At 42.5% G+C, this 21,760-nt stretch overlaps 1 long non-coding RNA gene across 1 annotated transcript in view; it reads left to right on the top strand.

Moving 5' to 3' along the window:
- The first annotated feature begins 2,105 nt into the window (after positions 1–2,105).
- The window catches only part of LOC144824684 (uncharacterized), a 55,155-nt gene continuing 35,500 nt past the window's right edge, over positions 2,106–21,760 (top strand). The window contains exon 1 of the long non-coding RNA XR_013609059.1: positions 2,106–2,156. This is a non-coding gene — a long non-coding RNA (uncharacterized LOC144824684). The remainder of the gene's footprint in view (positions 2,157–21,760) is intronic.

The following is a 21,760-nucleotide window of genomic DNA, read 5'->3' as shown; positions in this document are numbered from 1 at the left end:
CCTTTGGTAAAGGTTTGCCATATTTAATTGCATTAACGGCAGCCAAGATATTGGTTTCTGTACAAGTTTTAGAGTGTGTAATTGCTCCTACTGTGTCTGTGGCGAATGCAGATTTAGCTACTTCATCAGCCAGAGAATACCCCACAGTGTGTGCTCCCACACACTGATGAATCAGTGTATGTATTACATGAATTTGGGGCAACCTAGCTTTGAGGTTTGCCACCTTAACCCAAAGCATTTTATGCTTGATTATGCTACCCTTTAAATATCTGAATCCATATTGTTGCCAATAATGTAAGTGATCATTAAAGGACTGTACACAGTAATATGAATCACACACAATAAGAGTGTGGAATACAGGATCGTACATTCAAGTGCAAGAAGCAAAGCCTTCAGTTCAGCCAACTGCGCAGTGCAGTCATCCAAAGACTATAGGCAGGCTGTTTGAGGTTGGAATATGCCGTCCAACATAACACCAATAACAATGGTGCATGCCGCCAAGTATTGCTGCTTAGAACCATCAGTGTAAATTATATATTTATATTGATCAAGAGCCAGAACAGGAGAGGGTAAAGGGTAAACATGCTCATACTGTAGAAATTCTTGTGTCTGCAAAGAACGGTCAAAGACAAAGTCCACATCCACAGAAGTTAAGGATGTAGTACATTGTATCCATCTAGGATGGAGGGCTTAAGTGTTTGAAACGATAGCTTTGGTGACAGCCTCTAAGGCTGGCATAGGAGTAACAACAATAATGCGAATCCCTTGAGCAAGTGGCCATTCTTTATGGATAGCCATCTGCACGGCATTCAGCATTTTTTCAGTTGAAGCAAAATGCAGTTCCGCTCCGGATTATAAAGGCGATTTATATGCTGTAGGCACTGTTTCACCTTCGTTAAAGGTGACGTATGTAAATGCAAGTTCAAGTTTATTGTACGATTACTTAAAATCATAACAAATTACATAAAACAAAGATATAAAAGAAAAAGAGTGCACAATAATAAAAGGAAAAAGAGAACTTTGAAAGAGGGCATTTCCTATCCAGAGGTGTGTATTACAGACACTATATGATATATAGGTCTAAGGTTAAAAAAAGCAAGATATCTTACTTTAAAAGACACATTGTGATTTAAAAACCATAAAACACTAAAGTGAGTAACAATATCTATAAGTGTTATGGACATACAATGCAAAGTAACTTCTAATATACAACTAACTCATGCAGGTAAAAAAAAAATCCAGTCCTAAGAATAGACAACTTGTAATGTAAAAACATGTCGAAAGGTAGGCTCAGGAAGTGCCACAGGTAGGCACAGGACCTTATTAGACAGGGCACAGGTCATAGGTCAAAATACAAAGTGCAATGCCCACAGAGATGGTGCTTGTGAGTATCTGGCAACATGATGTAATGTTTGTGTGAAAGGAGGGCTTGAAAAAAAGGGCTGCTAGGGGAGCAGAATTAATAACTCAGTGGTACATTCTGACCTAAAGACAGGGTCATTCTCAGCCATACGTCCCCGGTACCCACACAATGTAGTGACAATCCTGGCAAGGTCACTTTGACTAAGGGAATGAAACCCACCGGGGAGGTAACCACACTGCCCTGCCCCGATCTCAATTCTTGCACCATTCCATCATGGCCGCTGGCTACGAGGTACTTTTTACGTGACTGGGCACGGCGGTTTATGCCCTAAACCACACACACATGGCCCCTGACAATGATGAGGGGATACCCTCCACACCCGGAGCTAGAATTGGACACTCCTTGTCCACAAGGGACTTTTATTCATCTAGTAAACCTGTGCGTACTCACACGCAGCGACAGTGCAGACAAGGGCACACACTCTCAGGAGCTCCTCCAGACGAGTATTCAAACAACACTACTTTACCCTAGTTGAATACTTACTTTTTAAGGGGGCACACAACTGACTAGCACGGCCCAATATGGTTACCATGCATTTAATAACTGAGCAAGGGAACGTTTTCCCTACACCCCTACACCTCTACAACATTGCCGCCTTCGATGCCACGCATTCCACGTGACCTGCGGCGCGGCGTAGTCAACGACACTCCCCCCGCAGTCAGGTGACATTCCACACTTAATACAAAATATGGCCGCCGGGTAGCGGATCACCACCCGGACCCGACGGAGAGGGGTAGGTCGCACCACAGAGACACGGGATACCAGAAGTAAGCACCCGACATGGGCGCGCGCTCGGATCTGCGGGCGTGTCCTTTTTTCGCCATGTATGTAATAGGGGGCCGATTTAGGCGGGTCCACATTTTGGCCGCTGCCTTTCCCTCCCGGTCCCACCCATACTTGGGGCTTAGTCCCTGTGCACTCCCCATTTCCCGAGCACTTTTAACACCCACGTATTGTGCTAAGGGGACACTGTAACTGGGGACATGGATTAGACTCCAATTGCTAAGTCGCATGCATCATACCAACTACCTGCTCATTTTCTGGGGTCACAGGGCAGCAACCGCACTCCGCGCGCTGCTAATTGATTTAATTCAACATAACTAATGTTTCTTCCGAACGCATGGGCCATACCGGGGGTCCCTTACCTCAACAGATAAACACTAATCCTAGCAAGAGACTGGCACTGGGCATAATTAATGTCCTAGGGCAGAGGTCTTCAAACTTTTGTAGGTTGAGCCCCCCCAGCTGAATTTTTTTAGATGTTGGGCCCCCCCACCACCTGACAGAAATTTCTGGACTCGACCGCCATGCGCACATTCCGGGCATATTCAGCGAATAACATTCAATACAATAAGGGTGTTTAGTAAACTGCAGGTTTGTGAGTGGGAGGGTGTGGTGAAATGACAGAGGCTTATTACACAGCTCAAAACAGCACTTTCCAAGATAAAATGTGTTCATAATAAGGCCAATGTACAGCTTACTTACAGCTCGCAGCAGTCTGCAAAACACAGTGTCGATGTTGCATACGCAATGAGCGTGTATAGTTCCACAAATGATGCAACGCTAAAAACAAACCGCAATGTCTGATTTCGATGTAAGGAGCCGTGCAACTGCTTATGCAGGAAATTCAGAAATGAGGGCAGTATGACAGACAGGTATTTTGGCTGATTTTGAAAATCACACAATGACCTTGTTTTGCTGTTGTGCGACTGGAATGCTCTCAGGCAGCCCTGGAACGTCCTCGACCGAACGTATAATTTCTAGCCTGCCGTGCCGACTGATGCCCAATACAAACACTTCTGTGCCCCATTTCTTGTACTATGGCCAAGTCGTACTTGAGGTGTGCAGGATAATAAAAAATATCACTGAGCCCTCACTGAAACTCATCTTACACTACCCGGTGTGGAGGACGTACACCTGTGAACACGAACGTGTAGTCACATTCACAGGCGAGTCTATTGGGTAAGTGTGTTGGCTTGTCTATCGTCCACAAAACATTAACAACAAACAAAGAAGTAAACTTTTACGTTTATTGCTTGTACTGACTAGGCCAGTAAGTCCTACTTTGATGTTTTATATATCCAAACCTGCCCTCTCTAATGACAGCATAATGATGCTACCCAATGCTTGTTTCTAAATGCCTCGAATGCTATGTGTCATGTCGAAAGTGTCACCAGTTGGTAGGAAGACCAAAAACGGGTTCCTAAATGTTGGCTCTACTTCAGGACTGGAGATCCTGGCATGTTTTGCTTGACCCGTGTCCTTGCATTGGGCTCTTCTGTCAAGCACTTAAACCACCTTAACCACTGTGTATATTCTTCCCAGTCCCCAGCTTTAGCATCCAGATGAATTTACTGACCGTCTTAGCACTTAAAAAATTATGAATTCAAAGCCCCTACGAACGAAATGTGCTTACTTTGCTGTTTTGCCACAAACGGGCTGTTGGATTTGTTTTTTATTTGATGGTTTTATTATTTGTGATGTGCACATTACACATGGGAAGCTAATGGCGGCACTTCATGTGTTGCCATCTGGGTCTTTTCAGAGTATTTATGGCCAGATAGCAGGAATCGCACCAGTGCATTGTCTTCATTTTTGGAAACCTTCCTGGATGCCTTCGTCAGACTAACACTTCAATTTCCGCACTTCCCAAATCTAGCAAGAACAACAACAAAAAAAAGAACAACTAAAGTTTAATTTTTTTTATGATATTGCTGTGTTCCCTCATCTGTTGTTTTGTTAGGCACGGGGAGATTAAGTGATTTGCCCAGAATCACAGGATGTTCAGCTTCTTTGCCGAGAGTCGAACTCTGGAAACTTTGTCGTTCTGGGAAGAACTAACTCTCCCAGGAGGGGGTTAATTCACCAAGCTGAAATGCTTCAGCTGCAGTGGGAGGCAAGGGGTCTCCTCTGCTAAAACCCAAAGCAAACCAACAGACACGCTTTCGGTTTTAGCAGAGGAGACCCCTTGCCTCCTACTGCAGCTGAAGCATTTCAGCTTGGTGAATTAACCCCCTCCTGGGAGACTTAACAAGACAAAAGAAAGGGCACATCGTGCCCCATCGATCCCCCTCCCTCCCCCTTCCACATACCAAAATCCTCCAAGAAGACTTGCAGGGACGGAGTGACACAGGGAACAAAGGGGAGATTGAAGTGGAGTGCACGCCCCCCCTGGGAAGGTGTCACGCCCCCCCAGGGGGCGCGCCCCACAGATTGAAGAACACTGTCCTAGGGTAACGCCAGCTTCCGTGGGCATGGGGCAGAGTTCATCTGCTAGGCCACGTGCACTTTACCTTAGACCTGCGCACACATTTGGGACAGAGTGCAGCACCCGCACCCCGTGCGCTGCTAACTGGACTGATTAAGACTTACAATGATCTTCTGTATGCAGGACACATAGCGGGGGGCCCACCTCAGCAGACACACATTAGTCGGAGCATACAAGATTGTTAACGGGCTTGAACAATTGATAGGAATACGATACAGGGTTTCAGCTCCAGACGTTTACCTGGCACCCTGGGTCACGAAGTCCCTAGGTGTTTTACTGCATGCCTGGCAATTAGCGGGGTCTTCACCTAGACCAACATACGTAAGGCCCAGAACACATAACACGGGGCATGTTCCACAAGTATTAAACCAAACCTTCTAGGACCCATCTATTCCTTCCTGAATGTGGAAACACACCGTTTACGTGATGATGGCCTAATACTTCACTAGTCTTTCCTAGCCCAAACCTTCTGCAGGATTGCTTTTTTCATTAGGTGGCACAGTAGGCGTCTGTTCCATCATGTCTACTGTTACTTTCTTCTCGCACCCAGCCTAACTAAAGAGGTCGTGTACCCGATATACTACCCGCCGGGTACTGTTGTTGCACACATACTTGACCAATTAGGTGAGTGAGGTGTTCCCCTGCACCTACTAGAATGCTGCTGTTATTGTGTTATAGTGTTGAAACTGTTTTTTTCCACAGGGGCATGCTCACTACCGTGCTCACTGAGGATTATACTCATTATTGTTTTTAACCCACATGCTAGCGGCACCTTCACTAGCATGGAACACTGTGTGTACAAGGTCACCCATGACTGTTTGTGATTTCTAAACCTGTTGTGAATTGCTCCCTTTGTCTCCCAATATAGGCAGATACAGCGCAACACAGGTACCCCATTTTCGATCACTTTACAGTCTGAAATGAACATTTGATACTTAGGTAGATCATTTAATGTAGACAGTTTTCCGATAACGATTAACTTCTTACAAAGGTCCTGATGAATCGCTAGTCATTGCACACTTGCGAGAAACATGTCGACAAATTTCTGCATATACTAGTCGAGTCTCGAAGAAGGAAACATAGTAATCCATCGAGTACAGGCTAGTCCTTTCTTTTAATTGAAGCAGGGGACCCCCAGAATAAACTTGATCCTGGTACTCCTAGCCTTATTTTAACTCACTAATACGTCTACACCATCCTGGCCCCACACCCGCACTTCACCCAAATGGCTGTTGGATAGAAAATCACTGGTGTGACCCTTGGTAACTAGTCATAATATCGACTCCAAAATATCGAATGGACAAAATATCGAGTCAAAAATATCGAGTATAGGAAAATATCGTAAAAAAGAATATCGAAGTAGAAAATATCGTATCATTTAATGTGAAAATAATATCGAGTACAAAAATATTGAGTCAAAAATATCGAGTAATATTAATATCGATATGTAGTAATAGTAAAAAATATCGAAAAAGTATAGATAAAATGTTAATAAAATATTATTAATATATTTAAAAAATAATATATATATTTATATAAATATATAAATGTATGTTAATGTTTAGGAGCGGGATGTTGGGTTAATAGGGGATAAGGGTGGGGAGTAATTTAAAAATATGTTATAAAAAGTGTAAAAATCTATAAAATATTTGTATATTTTTTAATAATTTATTTTAAAAAAAAAATTATACAAAAAAATATTTTTTTATTTAAAAAAAATAAAAAAAATCTACTCAAAAATTGGGAAAAATGTAAAAAATATATAAATAATTATTTAAAAATACCCTATATATATTTATATAAATATAGAAAATAATGTTAATGTTTAGGAGCGGGATGTTGGGTTAATAGGGGATAAGGGTGGGGAGTAATTTAAAAATATGTAATAAAAAGTGTAAAAATCTATAAATGTATTATAAAATAAAATTAAAATAAGTTTATAAATATAATTTTTTTACATAAAATATTTTTTAAAAATAATTTTTTTTATATGAAAATATTTACATTTATAGGAAAAAATAACATTTTGGGATAATATATGTTAAATAACTAAATAAAAATGTAAATTTTTTTTTAAAATATTTTTAATTTTTTTAAATATTTTCTAAATAATATTAATAATTTTATCAAATACTATAATATATTTTAATATTTATAAATATGTATTAACATTTTTAACAATTACTATAAAATATTTTAATATTTATAAATATTTAATATTTTTTTTTCAAATATTATAAAATAAATTTATTATTTACTTTTTATTATTTATTAATTTATGAAATATTATTTTCTACTAATTTTTGCTCATAAAATAAGAAAAAACAATTCATAATTAATATCATAAAATATGTATGAAATACTTAAATTAATTTAATTTTAGAACAATATACTGATACTTTAAAAAAAAAAATATAAAAAATGTATACGGATAAAAATACACATAAAATATATCTGAAAATAACATAAATATTATTTTACAACACAATATATATAATTTAATATGTGGAAAAAAATTATCAAAATATGTTATAAAAAATATAATCTTTTGCACAGAAATTTAAAACATTTAGAATAAAATTATTAATTACAAGTAATATTTTTACAATAAATCATTATCAAAAATAAAAATTTGTATATTAAAAATACTAAATGATCAAATATATTATATATAGTGTAAATCACAAATAATATGTGGACAAATTTATTTAGAATCAGTGTCCAACACCTACTCTGATATATGCCTGACTGGAGTTGGAATAGTAAATTATAATTGGTCAGTGTCCAGCACCTTCCCTGATATTTGTCTGACTGGAGTTTGAATAGTTAATTATAATGGGAAACAAGCTTTACAACGCAACTTTTACAACGTACTACCATTACAACAAAAAGTTTACTACACAAAAACAATTACAACGCATGTATTTACAATGCATGTTTTTACTACGTAGGTACCTTTACAACGCATAACATTACAACTTAAGTATTGGTAAGTATATAATTCTATTTTAAATGTAATATGTTTGGGTTTTTTTAAGGGGTATTTTTAGGGTTCTGGGTCAGTTTGGGGTTTTTGGGTAAAGGGGTATTTTTAGGGTTCAGGGTCAGTTTTTAGTTTTTGGGTAAAGGGGTATTTTTAGTGCTCAGGGTCAGTTTTCTGTTTTTGGCTAAAGGGGTATTTTTAGGGTTCAGGGTCAGTTTTTAGTTTTTGGGTAAAGGGGTATTTTTAGGGTTCAGTGTCAGTTTTCAATTTTTGGGTAAAGGAGTATTTTTAGGGTTCTGGGTCAGTTTTTAGTTTTTGGGTAAAGGGGTATTTTTAGAGTTCAGGGTCAGTTTTCAGTTTTTGGGTAAAGGGATATTTTTAGGGTTCAGGGTCAGTTTTCAGTTTTTGGGTAAAGGGGTATTTATAGGGTTCAGGGTCAGTTTTTAGTTTTTGGGTAAAGGGTATTTTTAGGGGTCAGGGTCAGTTTTCAGTTTTTGGGTAAAGGGATATTTTTAGGGTTCAGGGTCAGTTTTCAGTTTTTGGGTAAAGGAGTATTTTTAGGGTTCTGGGTCAGTTTTTAGTTTTTGGGTAAAGGGGTATTTTTAGAGTTCAGGGTCAGTTTTCAGTTTTTGGGTAAAGGGATATTTTTAGGGTTCAGGGTCAGTTTTCAGTTTTTGGGTAAAGGGGTATTTATAGGGTTCAGGGTCAGTTTTTAGTTTTTGGGTAAAGGGGTATTTTTAGGGGTCGGTGTCAGTTTTCAGTTTTTGGGTAAAGGGATATTTTTAGGGTTCTGGGTCAGTTTTTAGTTTTTGGGTAAAGGGGTATTTTTAGAGTTCAGGGTCAGTTTTCAGTTTTTGGGTAAAGGGATATTTTTAGGGTTCAGGGTCAGTTTTCAGTTTTTGGGTAAAGGGGTATTTATAGGGTTCAGGGTCAGTTTTTAGTTTTTGGGTAAAGGGGTATTTTTAGGGGTCAGGGTCAGTTTTCAGTTTTTGGGTAAAGGGATATTTTTAGGGTTCTGGGTCAGTTTTCAGTTTTTGGGTAAAGGGTTTTTTTAAGGGGTCAGGGTCAGTTTTTAGTTTTTGGGTAAAGGGGTATTTTTAGGGGTCAGGGTCAGTTTTCAGTTTTTGGGTAAAGGGATATTTTTAGGGTTCAGGGTCAGTTTTCAGTTTTTGGGTAAAGGGGTATTTTTAGGGGTCAGTGTCAGTTTTTAGTTTTTGGGTAAAGGGGTATTTTTAGGGGTCAGGGTCAGTTTTCAGATTTTGGGTAAAGTGATATTTTTAGGGTTCTGGGTCAGTTTTCAGTTTTTGGGTAAAGGGGTATTTGTAGGGTTCAGGGTCAGTTTTTAGTTTTTGGGTAAAGGGCTATTTTTAGGGTTCAGGGTCAGTTTTTTGTTTTTGGCTAAAGGGGTATTTTAAGGGTTCAGGGTCAGTTTTGGGTTTTTGGCTAAAGGGGTATTTTTAGGGTTCAGGCCAGGTTAGTTTTGCGTTTTTGGGTTATGGGAACAGGGTAAAAATGACATTAAATTTCATCTAAATTATATTAAATAATTTTGATTAAATTTAATGACATTACATTAAATTAAATTATATTAATTTCAATTACATGCGTTGTAATTGTTTTTGTCTTCGAAATATTTTGTTGTAAAGGTATGCGTTGTAAAAGTATGCGTTGTAACGTAATACATCTATTATAATTGGTCACTGTCCAGCACCTTCCCTGATATTTGTCTGACTGGAGTTGGAATAGTAAATTATAATTGGTCAGTGTTCAGCACCTTCCCTGATATTTGTCTGACTGGACTAGGAATAGTAAAATATAATTGGTCAGTGTTCAGCACCCTCACAGAAAAATGTACATGACTGTGTTATAATCTTAGGAAAATAAGTACACATGGATGTTTTTAATAATTTTATTGTCAATTTGTTTTTATAATATGTACAGTACAATAGTCAAAACAATTAATATTCTATATAAGTAGTTAGGAAAAAAGGATGTGTTCATTTACATTTATTGTAATTTATAAATGTACATTTTTTATACATATCTTTTGTACTGTATTTATACAAAACATAATAATTTGTAACATATTTATATTTGGGTGACAAATTGTAATATTGAGAACAAATTATAATCATTTTTATTCACAGACTGTTTATTATTAATTTAATAATGTTAATATATTATATATTAATATTATTAAATATACATGTTTGATATATAGATTATTATAAAAAAATACAATAGTCAATATATGTTTTAAAGATATTATACAAAATACATTGTAAAATACTTTGATAGATATTACATACAATGTTTTTAATAAACAATAAACATTTTTTTTCAAAACCGTGTTTATTAAGAGTTCAATCAAGAGTCAGGACAGCCCTCCACAGTCAGGAGGAGACTGTCAACAACACAGACAGAGAAAGGCATGGTAATGAACTCAGAGTTTTATGGAAACAAAAGGGGCACGCCCCTAAACCCCCCCAGCCCACCCATTCCCAACAGCATCCCCCAACTCCCCTTCCGACTACCCACCCCTTATCCCACCCTAACCCAGTGCACGTGATCGCTAGTCAGCAACAGGAGACGGAAGCAATGTCAGAGTTGGCTAGTAGCCTAGGGCCCGGGGTCCGCATCAAGGGCCAGCACATCATCAATGTCAGCTGGGGGATCGAGGTCCAGATCCCTGTAGTCCGCCCACCGCTTCCAGATCTTATAGTGTTTCCGGGGGCACCCCCTGGCCTCAAACACGGGTAATTCTAAACCCATCAGGTAGTCCAACCCTGCCCTCCACGCACTCAGGGGGGGGGCACGTTCGCACTTCCATGCTTGGGCCAGGTCACGCTTAGCCACCACGAGCCCCAACAGCAGTAGGTGGCGCTTGTAAATGTTACCCCCAACATTTTCCAGAATATGAAGGAGACCCAGCCTAGGGGTACGGGGAACATCCCACCCCAGCACTTCCGACAGGCAGTCCCACACACCCGCCCAGAATCGGGTCAGCCTCTCACAGGACCACACGGTATGGAAAAGTGTCCCCCTCTCAGCACCACACCTCAGACATTCAGGGGTAGCTATGAGGCCCGCACGCCACAGCCGCTCCCTAGTATAATAGGCCCTATGGAGGTATTTAAATTGAATGAACCGAAGACGGACGGCTATAGCTGCACACCGAGGAGATTCGAGGGCCTCCCGCCAATCGTCCTCATCCAAGGGGCCAACATCACTCTCCCAGGAGGCCTTCAAGGTCGAAAGGGAGGGGGAGCAGCTGACGACCAGGGATCGGTATATCTGAGAGACTTTCTTGTCGCCCAGGTCGCCCATAAACAATTTAGCCTCAATGGGACTAAAGTCGGGGAGCTGTTCCAACCCCACTAGGCTGGGGCCAAGGGCATGCCGGAACTGAAGATAGCGAAAAAATTGGGACCTGGACAAATTATACTCGGAGCTAAGGTCCTGAAAGGACTTAAGCGTGGTTCCGTTGAGGACATTACCGAGGGACGAAATCCCGATCGCGTCCCAGCCGCCGAACCCGGACAAGGAGGCCAGCTCTGGTAGTAGACCGTTATGCCACAGTGGCGTCTCGGCCGTCAGCCTGCCCCACCACCCCATGCGGCGCAGAGCCTGCCGCCAGATCGCGAAGACCACCTGAGTGACCCTCGGCAAGGCCCTCCTCAGCCTGGCCGAGTACAGCAGAGTGTGGAGAGTGGCACCGCCCATCAAGGAGTGTTCCAGTGCATAGGCCGGATCGCTACGATCCCCATACCACCACTCGTTGAGCACTAGAAGATGGGAGGCCTGGTAATACGATAGCAGATCAGCGGACGCCAAGCCGCCACAGTAGGTAGAGAGGAAGCAGGTACGCAGTGCCACCCTAGAGGCACCCCCGGCCCACAGAAATCTGCCCAGCACCGAGTTGACACCACGGAACCACTGCGGGTCTATTTTATACGGGTGATTCTGTAGTTGGTAGAGGAGCCGAGGCAGGGCCACCATTTTGAAAATAGCCGACCGGCCATAGATATTGAGGGGCATACGCGTCCAGGTCTTAACATCAACCTGGACCCTGTCCCACACCGGCTGGATGTTACGATCCCATGCCACAGCAGGCGAGGCCGAGAGGTGTACGCCCAGGTACTTCATGCCGTCGACCGCCACCTGAAGAGACGCAGCCCACTGGCAACTCACCGAGGCACCCCCCAGAATCCACAGGGTAGACTTGCGAGGGTTAAGAAAGAGCCCCGACGCCTGGCCGAACTCCCGCATTATGTCAAGAACACGGGGTCCTGTACGGTGTAAATCGGTCATGAAAAAGAGCACGTCGTCCGCATATAGAGCAATGCGGTCCGAGTGGCCCGACCCCCACACAAAGCCCCGGTAAAGCGCGTCCTGGCGCACTCGGGCGGCCATGGGTTCCATGGCCAGCGCGAAAAGGTACGGGGAGAGGGGGCACCCCTGACGAGTGCCCCTGGCCACGGGGAATCGCGCGGAAATTGCCCCAGAGACGCGCACAGAAGCGGTGATATCGGTATAGAGTAGCTTTACATAGGAGACGAAAACCGGACCCAGGTTCAGAAGTGGCAGGAGGGTAAGGAGGTAGGCCCAGCTGACCGAGTCAAAGGCACTATCTATGTCAGCCAACAACAGCGCCGCCTGGTCCCCAGTCGTCCCAATCGCGTCAATCGCCGCCTGCGCCCGCCGAATGTTGTGTCGCGTCGCCCGGTGCGGCATGAATCCCGCCTGATCCGGGTGGACAAGGGCCGATATGTGGGAAAGCAGGCGATTCGCAAGCGCCTTGGCCAGGAGTTTGGCTTCAAAATTAATAAGGGAGATGGGTCGGTAGGACTCGCGGCGCTCGGGGGGTCTGCCCGGCTTTTGAAACACCACAATCTCGGCGTGGCGCCAATCCGGGGGAAGGCTACCCCGCTCCCGAGCCAGTTCCAGAGCCCGCCTGTAATGCGGCCCAAGCTGCAGGTGGAATTTCCGGTAAAATTCACTGGGGAACCCACTAGGCCCAGGTGCTTTACCCGTATTGAGTTGACCCAGCGCGTCACCCAATTCCTCAGCTGTCAGGGGGAGATCCAGGGCATCGCGGACCTCGTCAGGTACCGCCTGCGGGCGAACCGCCGCGAGGTAAGCCGCAATGCCATCGGGGGAGAGGCTCTCACGAGGGGCATACTGACGCTCGTAGTAGCGCGCGAAGCTCGCAGCAAGGATCGAGGGGTCTGTTATTGCCACCCCCGCGCCGTCGACCAGCCCCGGTAAAGTGATCGGCTGAAAAGTCTGCTGACACAACCGGTGGAGCATGGTGCAGGACTTGTCGCCCCACTGGTACACCCTACTACGCGTAGCCAGCCACGCTTGGCGGGCCTCGTCCAACAAGACCGAGGAGTAAGACCGTTGTGCTTGTAACAGCAGCCGCAACGTCATATCATCGGCCACCTCCCTGTGTCGTGCCTCACGCCTTTCCACACTCTCCGCCGCAGTGGCAATACTTTCCTGTCGGGTCCGGCGGGCAGATGCGCACCAGGCAATATCGACAGCCCTCATGGCGGGTTTCATGGCTTCCCACACTGTCACTGCATCAACTTCCTCCGTCAGATTGTCCCGCCAGTAGTGGGCAATCGCGCCGCGCAAGTGCCGAGAGTAGCCCGGTTGCTGCAGGTGCCATGTAGACATCCGCCACCTGAATGCTTGGCGCGCCTTGCAAAGGTCAATTTGAACCGCCACCGGGGAGTGGTCGGACAGCCCGCGAGGTCGGATCGCCGCCCCCTTTACTCTATCAAGGAAAGTCCCCGGTACAAATACACAGTCTAAGCGTGAAAGGGAGCCATGCACAGCAGACACATAGGTGTATTCTCGTCTCTCTGCATGAAGGTGTCTCCACACATCCACCCATCCAAGGCCATCAATCATTGCACTCAGCTTCGTAGGCGAGGCCGCAGCCGCGACCCCCTGCCTCCTCTGCCTGTCCAGAGCCACATCCAACACGTCGTTCCAGTCGCCACCAATTACCGCCAGAGAACGGGGAAGTTCGGCCCACAGGGTAAACAGTCGCTCCGCAAGGGCCCACTGCAGCGGGGGAGGGGCATACACACTACCAAGGATTACGGGCTCCACACCAATCTTCCCTTGCACAAACACAAACCGGCCCTGCGGATCAAGCCACTGACGCTCATGGGTATAAGCTAGTCGTTTATGAACCAGGATGGCTACCCCCCTCGAGCCCCTGGCAAACCCCGCATGAAACACCTGGTGGAAGCCAAACCTCTGTAGGCTCAGAGCCTTCGTACCCAGCATGTGCGTTTCCTGGAGGAGGAGCACGTCAGCCAGGTCCCTTTTTGCCCAGCGGAGCACAGCCCCCCGTTTGATCTTGTCCAGGAGCCCCCGGACATTCCAACTCAGTACACGCATGAGAGCAGTAGATGGCACAAGTCGTGGGGCGTCAGCCATTGTCCCAATGGGTCCGTGTCCACAATCCCCGCAACCCAACCCAAACTCCCAGCCCACCAGCCGCCGACCGCATACGAAACACGTGCATCCCACAGAACACATTCCCAACCCCCGCTACCCCACTAGTCCCAACCCAACCCCCCAACAACCTAACACCCCAGAGCCCCCCTCCCCCACCCCAATACCTCAATAAACAATGAAGCATCTGTCGCGGTATACGGTACTTCAGACCCAAAACACAGCGTCTAAAGCCAGTCATACCAATGGATCCCAACTAGACTCCCTTTAAAACCCCTAACCAGGCACACTCCCAGAACCACCCCCAACCCCATCCGGAGGAGGCAGCCCATAAAGTGCACCCCGAACCCACTCCAGGGAAACAGCAACATCAGTAGTAAGGCACCACAAACCAAGGGGTGTCGGACCGCAAGCGTCCACACCCCCACCAGGAAAGGAGTCAATACTGCACCAGTCAACGGCTGCTCCATCGGCCAGAGTTCAGCAGCCACGGGGTAGAGACATCGACGAGAGGCTGCCAGCAGGTAGCCCTGGCCTGCGACAATCCTGAGTCTTCGCCAGGCTATTCTGTGTCAGGTTGTGTGTCCCCCAGCAAGGGATCCCGGGACAGGGACCTCCGTCGGGAGCGGGATTTGCGATGGCGTTTCCCCTTGGCAGGCGGGTCGCTCCGGTCCGTCGAGGAGCCACGTGGCGACCCGGAATGCAACCCCGGCTGGACGTGCGGGCGAATCCTGACAGTTTCATCAGTCCAAGTGAAGACGGCCTCTGGTGTATCGAAGAAGAGAGTCTTTGAGTTGAAGACCACCCTGAGGCGAGCCGGATATAGTAGCGAATACTGGATCTTGAGACCTCGCAACTTGGCCTTCGCCTCCAGAAAGGAATGCCTCTGCTGGTGGACCAGTTTGGTGTAATCAGGGAATATCATAATCTTGTGGTTGTCATAGAGCAGCGTGTCCTTGAGCCGCGCTTCCCGGAGGATGACATCCCTGTCGTGAAAGTTAAGGAGCCTTGCAATGATCGGGCGAGGTCGCTCCCCAACTGGCGGTTTCTGCGTCAAGGTGCGATGCGCGCGCTCCACCACAAAGCAGCTCGACAGGGCGTCCGGGGGCAGCCAGCTCTCCAGCCACCGAGACAGGAAGACATCCATGGGCCCTTTCTCACAGTCCTCCGGAAAGCCAACAAAGCGCAGGTTGTTCCGTCGCGCCCGCCCCTCGGCATCTTCCACCCGCAGTGCCAGGCCTCGTTGAGTCTGTTCCATGTCGGCAATCTTCTTCTTAAGGACGCCAACATCCCCCTCAACTGTCGTGACCCTGGTCTCCGTCTCCGTTATGCGAGCGACTGCGTTGCGGAGGTCCTGGCGCAGAAGCATCACATCGGTTCCCACCGCTCCAATCTTCGCATCTAACATATCACGGGACTGATTGATGGCTGTCAGCAGTGCCGCGTTGTCTGGTCCAGTACTCTGACCCCCACTAGCCGCTCCAGCACTTCCACCGGGGCCGGTAAATTTGTCGATTGGCCCAGACTTTGTGGCGGCCGTGCCCCTGGTCATGGCGGCAGCGGCAGAGGCGACCCACCAGTAGCACGCACCTGTAGGGGGGTCGCACCGCTCGAGGGTCCCCCACTCAGGCCCCAGCCGGGGCGGCCGAAGCACACCAGTCCACTCAGGATCTCGCCGTCGCCGAGCCGTCGGTCACAGGGAGGGACTCAAGTCGTGCAGCCTCGCCAGATCCCAGCGCATGGAAGCCTCTCCCCAGGTGTCCGACTCCTCCGATCTATGCCAGTGGGACCAGCGCGCCCCTATGTCCACAGGGGCACAATGTCCTGCACTTGCTCCCGTGCAGTTCGGCAGTCCCCACCCACACCGATCTCACCGGCACCCCCGGCTCGTCACGGGCACTGGCGCCCCCGCCCGACTCAGTCCACGAGGGCGGAGGGTGCAGCGCGCACCGACGGCCCGGCACCGCGGTCGGCCGCCGCGAAGAGCGCCGTGTCCGCCGGCAGCAGAATGCGCCAAAGGATGCAGGGCGCTGCAGGCGCCAACAGCGGAGGGTCCCAGGATCAAAGGGTCCACGAGGCGCGGGGGTCGCCAAACTCGAGGCCCCGGCTCCGCCGAAGCAGGAAGGCCGCAGCTCCACCAGGGCACCCACAGAGGCACGGGCCCCCACCGCTGGCAGTGTGGGGGGAGATATGGCACTCCTCAATGGGCCGCCGGTAGTGGGTAGCCCTGGAGCGCCGTCTGGAAGCAGCGCCGTCCGCCCCGGGTCCGGCCCGGGCACGCCAAAATTGAGGCCCCGGCCTGTCCGGCGGGCACCAGGCCGCTCGCTTCACCCACTCGCCTCTTCGCGCCAGATGGACTCCGCGCTTCGTGTCAGGCACCGGACGGCTCCCAGCGATGTCCGCTCAGGTCTCCTCGGTCGTGGCACACTCCGTAGGGTTCAGGGACCAGGATAATGCCAGGATAAGTGTCGGGCCGGCGGGAGCTCTAGCAAGCCACGTCCGCCATGATCGCCCGCTAAGCCACGCCCCCCACAATAAAATTTTTTTTTTTATTCTTGTTATATATATATACAAATATTTAGGAGAAAAACATTATTCCCAATACTATATGAAATATTAAAACAATGACTTGGTTGGATATAATGTTTAAAAATAAATGTTTTTAATTTACATACATTGTTGGGATAATTAATAATAATAATTAATATATTATATTAATTATTAAAATTAATTTACAATTTTACAATAATTAAAACATTTGTTACAAAATAAATATATACATTCTGAAAATAGTAATTCAATTTTAGAGTTGTCATAGTATTTATTTCCAATGATGTATTTAAATTATAATATTAATATAAATAAATAACAATAATTATTTATTTATACTATTAATTTACAAATGAAATAAATTGCTACATTTACTTAAATAAAGGAATTTTTTTTTATAAATATCATTTAACATTAAACATTTAAAAGATATGTATTATAAAGTTTATATATTTTAAGTAATATTAATATTAAATAATATTCTATAAATATTATTTAATATTAATTAAAAACCGATATCTAAACTAAATAAATGGTCATTAGTGTTACACATTTTTATTAGAAATTATAAGTTTATTTCTTATTAGAACATTGTATTTATTATTTTTACCTTTCTAATATACTTTAAGGGGACTACTTTTTGACCGCGTAAGGTTATTTTGCTTCATTCAGGACTGGAGAAGAGCGCGGTTGGAAGCTGCTTCGCGTTGAGAAAGGTAAGGGGAATTTTAACTAATATTTCGTAGAGAGTAGTAGTGTTTGAGACTATATTCGACGTTTTTAGAGTTATTGTATGTATGTAGTCGTCGTTTTGGTATGTTTTAGGTGAAACTTCGTATTTACCGAGGCGTCGTGTATGTTAGAGGCCTAGTGTTTTTTTATGCTTAGGATATGTGTTTGAACATGTTTTACATAAATTTTAATGTGTATTTTGGAATCTTTGGGTGTTTGTGTGGGTGGGTTACTTAATGTATGTTTTTTTACAGGTACCGGAACTTCGCAGTATTATTCCATGGAAGGATGCGGGTTTTTTTTTGGACATAAGATTGTATTACAAATTAATGTAATATTTTAACATCTATCTCCTTTTTTCGTGATTTCCTGGAGCGATTTTTAATCTTTTACACGATTTTTCGGGTTTTTATGGTTGTTGATTTGGAATGGATTACGATAACATAGTGCTTTTTTTTTTAACTAAGTGTGTGTATGTTCATTTTTAAATGATTTTTACACACTTTGTTTACTCCACGTTTACTGGAGCGATTTTTTTTAATCTTTTACTAATTTTCGGGATATTTGTAGGGTGTCGCATTGCATTGGGAGAAGAATATGCATAAGTTAATTTTTACAAGGTGTGTGTATATCACTTTAAATAATAAAGTGTCCACACTTGTATTGTCGGGATTTCCTGGAGCGTTTTTCACACATTTTTTATTATTTTCGGGTTTTTGAGGGTTTCCGGATTTGGATTTGTACTGGATTGTAAGGTATTATATGGATTATACGTGGCTGGATGACCTCTTCTTCTGCTACATAAATTGTAACTTTTTCACATTTATTTTATTTGGGTGGGAAATGTCGATTTAAATGTCATTGCAATGTTTAATATTATAAATATTGCATATTTGTTAAATAAATCTTTTTTATAATTTAACAAATTTATTTAACAAATGTGTATTATTTATGATTAAATGAAAATTGTTATTGATTGCACAATTTATGAAATTATCAGAAGTTGTTGTTAGTTTTGGTATGATACATTATAGTAGGCTTTTAGCTATCAGTGATAGGTATTCTAAACCTCTAGTTGAAGGATATAGAGTCACTTGGCTTTGCAGGAGTCTGAACATTTGTTTTGTTTGTTTTGTTAGTTTAGGGCCAATTTGTGTAACAGATTGTTCTATCCTTAGTTCTTGGTAGCTTTGTTCTTTTTTTAAAGATTGTATTAGATTTAGGAAGGTGGGTTTGGCTCTGTTAGTGGTAGCTTGGAATGCATTGTGCCATCCTTCCACACTGTTATTTGTTTTTGCCTCTTGGTTTAATGTACTTAGATATACATTCCACCAAGGTATGTGGAATTTAGGTTGGCGTCGGTGCCCAGATCTATGTAACCTTCCCACCCAAGTATCCTCAAAATAGTCCAGTAGTGGGGCTAGTTTGTCTTCATACTTTTTGTAGTATGTGCTGTTAATAAGTAAGTCATAGTGTTCCGCTACATCAGTAACTGGAACATAGGCTAGTGCTATTAATTTTTTTACTTGATATGCAAAGTTGCTATCAGTTGAGTATTGAATGCTTAACGTTGATTTTTGGAGATGTCTCCATATACTTTGGTTAAAGTGATAGTAGCAACCTTGGATAGCTGTGTGGGGAAATGTTTTCAAAATGCTATTGATCATAGCAATTTCGAAATCAATAATTATTTTTTGGGGAAAATAATTATTGATTTCATTTTTGATAACATTTAATAATTCTATATATGTATTTTGTTGTTTGTTAGGTAACAAACAGTAAATGAAAGGGATATTGTAGTGATGATATAATCCATGAATGGTATATAGTTGATAAAATGGTTTGGGACATGGTTTAAAAGTCCCATCCATCATCCATTGGTCGCATTGTTGGATTTTTCTTAAATTTGTTGCTGTTGCAAACATGATAATTCTGTTGGTGGGGCTTTCGTTGTCAAAAAGTAAAAAATTATCATTACTGTGTGTTACGCTCATTTCTGGGGAAATTATTATTTCTTCAAAAGATGTAGGGTTAGGTTGAGTAGTAGTAGTTAATCTTTTAGTGCGTGCTATTGTGCGTTTAAGGGAGTCAATTGAGGGTAGCTGCCCTGAAGCATGGGCAGGAATTTTTAACAGTTCTTCTTTTAGGATTTGTGTGGTAGGTTTGTCACTCCCTGTGCTAGGTGTTTTTATAGTTTCTAAAGCATCCCTTATCTCTATCTCTGTGACATTGGGGGGGTGATTATGTTCTCTGGTAGATAATACATTTGTGTCTTCAGTAGTAGCCCTACCATAGCATTTGTTAGAATAGTATTTGGTACATTTCCAGAATACTTTTCTTCCTGTTTGTCTTTCTTGATTATAAACATACCCCATATAACATAACAACAATTTATTTTTCTGTGACATAACAAATTCTGCACCTTCAGTCATTTTGTATTAATTGTTCTAGGAAAGATTAGAAAGAAACATGTTTAAATGTAAAATATTATTGGTAGTGTTTTACACATTTATATTTCACTGTTTATACTTACAGTTAGTAAATCTGGTGTTGAAAAATTCTGAAACTGTTATGTTCAATTTATTTCTAGTATGTTCTTCTTGTTTTCCTGTTGGTAGGCAAAGTAAAAAATTATAAGCCATTTTTTTATAAATGTTTATTTTTTTTATGGAGAAAGCAGTATTATATTTAGCATTTTAGGCAATTTTAGGACATTATTAGAGATACTTACTTTTTAAAATTGATCACTGTTTGTCTTTAGTGGAGTAGATGAAGGATGTAATGTGATTATCTGTAGAGAAGATATAATAGACAAGAAATGATTATTAGTACATAGATTTATAAGTTTTGGGACTTTGAGGAAGTTAATAAATATACTTACTTGTTTTAATTCTGTAGTTTTAGCTTAAGGTAGAGGAGATGTCGGATGTTTTCTGAATATCTGTAGAGAAGATAGAAGAAAAAACAAATGGTGTTTAGAATATAGCTTTAACTTTTTAGGGCCTTTGAGGAATTTTACACATATACTTACTTTTTTAAATTGTGTAGTCTTTGCCTTTAGTCTAGTAGATGTAGGATGTGTTTAGAATATCTGTAAGGAAGATAGAATAAACAAGAAATTGTTTTTAGAAAATAGTTATAGTATTTTTGTGCCTTTTAGAACTGTACACATATACTTACTTGTTTAAATTGTGTAGTCTTTATATTTCGTTGAGTAGAATGCGGATGTTATCAGAAATTCTGTTTAGAAGATAGAATAAATAAAGAAAGGATATTAGAAAATAGTTAAGAAGAACAGCAGTTGGTGTATTAGACAACATTTCCATATACTTACAAATAGTATTTAGTGGTAAATCACTAGGAGCACATATTTTGATGTGTTTAGGAGATGTCTATAAATCAAATGTTAAAAGAGAAAAATAAATGTAATTTAAACTGTTAGGAGAAATACATACAATTTTAGCCTAGTACTTGTGTATTATAATAATTAATTTTCACTTACTTGATTAATTTTGTAGCAATCTTGAATAGTAATCTCGATTTATCAGGAACTAGTTGATCAAAGAGTTGCCTTCTGTTTTCTATAGCTTGTGCAGCAACAAAGGGTAGTAGGCATGTACTCCTTTTATAGTGTGTATTTTTTGTGTTCTCTAATGTCATTGGATGTTTTAAGAAAGAGAGCATTTTATTGGGTACTTTGAATTTTTTCACAATTAATTGGTTTGTTTGTTGAAGTGGAAATGGTCGTTTGTGAAGAGTTTTGCATTAAAGCAGGTTAGTTAATTAAATCTTTTTAAATATATGTACTAATAATGTGTAATTATTTTCTAAGTATTCATGATATGTAGTAAAAATGTTTTCACATTTAAATGTGTTATAAAAATGTATTTTAATATATAATATATAATTAGGATTGTGTAATGTATTTTACAAGAAGATTTGTGTATCATTTTACATATATAATGTGTATAATCTTAAGTCGATAAATCACAAAAAACGATATTTTTGTAGTCTATATATTGGTAGTCGATATTTTTGTAGTGTTAGGGTTATTTAGGTTACAAACGATATATTTGTATTTGATATATTTTTTGTCTATATTATTGAAGTCGATATTTTATAGACTCGATATTATTTACTCGATATTTTTGTAGTTACTTAAATAAGTATATAAACTCGATATTTTTGTAGTCGATAATTAGTCAACGATATTTTGGCAACTCGATATTTTGCCCGTCGATAATATTTCAGTGATCCGTGACCCTTATACTCACTACCTTTAGGAACAGCCCAGTACTTCTTTGTAAACATAGGCTTTGAGGGCGAACAC

This window comes from Lissotriton helveticus, chromosome 3_1, assembly GCF_964261635.1.
Source record: "Lissotriton helveticus chromosome 3_1, aLisHel1.1, whole genome shotgun sequence".
NCBI lineage: Eukaryota > Metazoa > Chordata > Amphibia > Caudata > Salamandridae > Lissotriton > Lissotriton helveticus.
Note: the sequence above shows the minus strand (reverse complement) of the source record. Positions and strands in the feature narration are given on the sequence as shown.